Consider the following 3,924-nt stretch of genomic DNA (forward strand, 5'->3'; position numbering starts at 1 on the left):
AGCGTGAACAGCGGCATCAGCTGTTTTATAAATAGATGACGTATTTTCATTGGCCAAATATGAGAGGACCACGAGAACAGTAGCCAATGAGAACGATTGTTGCAACATTTTTGGCGCCAATTTGCCGTCAGGAATGTAAGCGTGCAGTTGTCTGTGACACGGGCTTTTGAGAAGGTGTTTGATTGCAAAAATGCCTCGTGGACGTAAGCGAAAGGAGGAAATCCCATCTGAGGCAGGAGGAGACGAAGCGGCAGAGGTGAAAGAAGGAGACACCGTCGAAAAAAGCGCAGCTAAGAAGCGGAAAGATCCCGATAGCAAGTTGACCTTCAAGATTGAGCATTGGTATCAGTATAATCATCTGTTTTGATCGTAATGTGCCTCAGTGCATGCGCAAGCTACAAATCAAAGCGTTTTCAGCTGTCATTTTTCAAATTACGTAATTTTGTCCCAAATGAGTAAGCCCAATGGTTGTGTTGGATACGATTTGGGAATGCGAGGTTGTCCTATTCGGAGGGCCGGGTCGGTGGGTCGCATACCTCTCTAGTTAATTAGTTGGCTTTTTAATTAATTAATTAATTAATTTAATTTTTTGTTCACTGACGCAGTTGTTTTATGTGTCTCCACAGTAAATCCTGACAGGTGTATAAACGGAATGCTAATCAGCTCTCCACAGAGCTGATGAAAGCATTCTCTGATGCTAAAGTTCTCATCAATGACACAAAGCCGCGTTCAAAGAGTTTTGAATTGACCGTCATCAAAGAAAACGGAGAAGGTTCGTAGGCTGAAATTTGCTATTTCCTCTTTGCTACGTTTTAACCAAAAAACACCTCATGATCTGTGAATCACTTTGGATAACATATCTGCCAAGTTATCATTTGATTGCAAAGTGATTTTTAAAAATTATAATATTTTTTTAATCTTGATATGTGTAGAGTCGTTGGTATGGACTGGAATAAAGAAAGGTCCACCAAGGAAATTGAAGTTTCCAGTAAATGATGAACTTATTGAAGAGATAAAGAAAATCATTTAGCGTATACCAGCATCTTTGAAAAGGTAATATGATGAAATATTTGGGGGTGGAGAGGGTGTTTCAATAATTTAACCCTGAACCAGACCCCACAGATGATATCTCCAGAAATCCCCCTAATTAGTTGCATGCGGCTTTCCATAAGTGTCGCAAAGTGTCTCCTTACTCTTCTCTCCAACTTCAACATCACTTGTGTCTGGATCGGAATACAGACAATTCACGACGCAAAGTGTCCCCAAATGCTTCTCCTCAAGTGAGGGTAAACAGCTGCATTTAGGCTAAGCTAAAAATAACACTAACCTTTACCCTAACATTATTGTTGGAAATACCTAGCAAAGGCCTAGACTTAAAGGAATTCTTCTGTTGGATGTCAAAATTGGGTGTTCACCTAATTAGGCACATTTCTGGACAAAAGTGGGGAAAGGGTTAACCCATTGACCCCTGAGAGTGACTTGGCTTCTGATTAGGTCAGCAAAAAAAATAAAGATTATGCAGAAATTTGTGGTTACATTATGGGTAAACATGCGTTGATTATGCGTACCGGTAAATTACAACGGATTATGCAGAAATGGAAGCGATTTACAAAGCTAATAATTAGGCCTGTCCAATGTATTTACATGCTTATGGAAAATTAGGACTCGAAATTGCGATCAGTATAGTCACATTTGGGACTGAATTATTTCCCTTTGTGAGTAAAATATATGGAGGAGTCACCAATTTGCGACCAGCTTTCACCATTTAAATAAAACGGTTAGCAGCTGGCAGTTTGCCTCAACTTTTGCTAAAATAAACAAAGCGCTAAAAAACTGTTTTGTTTCTCATCATGAGTTGTGCTTCAATTAATTGGATATTTGGAGCAAAATTGTAATATGGTTGGACCGCGATCCATTCCCTCGATCTTTAACCATTTTCAGCGGTTTTTTACACGTATGTATTGCGGGCTCCTATTTTCCCTATGACTTCAAATGATACAATTTAATTTGCGACTATAACTTGCAACTAAATTTTCAAATATCTTGTCGCAAAATTGCGACCTGATTTTTTTTTTAAATTTCAACCCCAGGGTATTTGTAATTTATAACACAGGTTCTAGTGTCCAGGCTCATTGCTCATTGTGTGGAAACTTACGACCTTTCATCTTGGGAACGAAACGAAATGGTGTGTTTTCTTCAATTGCTCTTCAATGTTCAGGAAAATAAGTGTTTCAAAACAGTCAGTCTCTTTGGTTTTTATGTTTGCTGTGGCCTGATCCTTAACCCCCATTTGACAAGTAAAATTGTCTTGCATTAGACAGACTAAAATCTGTTAAGGTTCACTCCTAGGGGTCAAGGGCTTAAGCCTGGGACAGCAAAAGAGATGATATAGATGCTTTTGTCAACACAAATCTCCATTGCTGTCCAATTCCTTTTTTAAATGTTAACTCAACCCCCTTCAGCTTGCCAAGACCAATAATATTATGTTACCATCATTTTCATTGGTTTATATACTGCCTTTGAAAAGAGGCAGCAAATGGAAAAAACTAAATAATTATGTGGAAGGAAAATGGAAGAATTTCTTAACGACAGTGCCTATTACTGGTAATTCAAAGGTATTTATGTGGTGCCTACAATTGCGTATACATTTACTGAGTTTTTGGGAAAAGCAGATCTTAACAAGTGTTATTGAAATCCAAAAAGAAAATCGGGTTGGGAGGGGGGGGTAACCATGCATTATTTTTCAAAGATAATTAATCAACAATATTTGTTTAAAAATGTGTGGTTACACCCAATTTTCTTTTTGGGTACCAAGAGCACTTGCTAAGTTCTACACTGTACTTTCTGAGCATAGTTTTAAACCGTGCGAAAATATCCCTGTATTGATAAGCACCACCCATAGGGAACCCGAGTATCTCAAGATGCGCAGAAGATATGCGCAATAACCATAGTAGTCACCATCCTTAATCAATTCACTGAAAAACTGTCCCATTAAGATAGGTTTTTCTGTTACAGGTAAATGTCATTTGTCGTAGTCCAGTAGGTATCATGCCTAGATATACCGGTAACATAAATTTTATATTAGTATTTATATTGTAATATTTTTTCCTTTTTTTATCCTTTGCAGGTTTCTTTGATTGTTTGTCCTTTAAAGCTTTCAGGATATGACCACTTCTTTCTATGAATTAGACATTGGAACCAAATTTATGACAGTGCATAGCAAAATTGAGCATCTTGCTCTTGCCTTGTACTCGAAATTATGAAAATGTTGGCACAATGCATGTTGCAGTAGAACTAGTGGTTAAATCTTTAACCAATTTTTTTCCCCCATGATTTTACTGTGTCAGTTTTGTTTGTGATGCTTTTTTTTCTTTCTTCAGGTTATCATGTGCTTTGTATGTAAAAAAAATGTTTTCTAATAATAATTGGAGATTTGTGTTTGAGGTTTTGCCTTAAGCTCAGAGAGCTAAACTTTTTCAAAACGTTATGATTTCCATAGTGATTATCATCTTGCAGCTTGCTTTTATGTTCATAGTTATGCACAATTATAAAATAATTAGGATAGTGTGCACACTTTCATTGGTCAATAGCTGTGTATAACACGGCTATGACATCACACAAATTTTGATTGGTTATGTGTTGTCATACCCGCGTTTTGATTGGCTGGTAGGAAATTTGAGCGTGTATCAAGAAAATCTGTTTCAATCAAAAAGTTAAAAAAAACTAGCATTTTCCTGCGTCTCGGATTTGCATAGCTGTTTCGAATTCTCCCAACTCCCCTCGTGTTTAAATGAAGCTATGTAAACACACAAAAATTCCTCTCACACACTAACATTGTTTTCGTTACAAAAAGTGACCCTCATCCTCAGCAGCCGTTTCAAAATCTAAAGACTCATATTAAGCACTTGAAAAACTGGCTTTCTG

The 3,924-nt window shown here is 37.3% G+C and overlaps 1 pseudogene; it reads left to right on the plus strand.

Moving 5' to 3' along the window:
• Positions 1 to 111: 111 nt before the first annotated feature.
• LOC138047352 (selenoprotein H-like) lies at positions 112 to 3,432 on the plus strand (annotated as a pseudogene).
• The last annotated feature ends 492 nt before the right edge of the window (positions 3,433 to 3,924 follow it).

Source organism: Montipora capricornis, chromosome 4 (assembly GCF_036669925.1).
Source record: "Montipora capricornis isolate CH-2021 chromosome 4, ASM3666992v2, whole genome shotgun sequence".
Taxonomy (NCBI): domain Eukaryota; kingdom Metazoa; phylum Cnidaria; class Anthozoa; order Scleractinia; family Acroporidae; genus Montipora; species Montipora capricornis.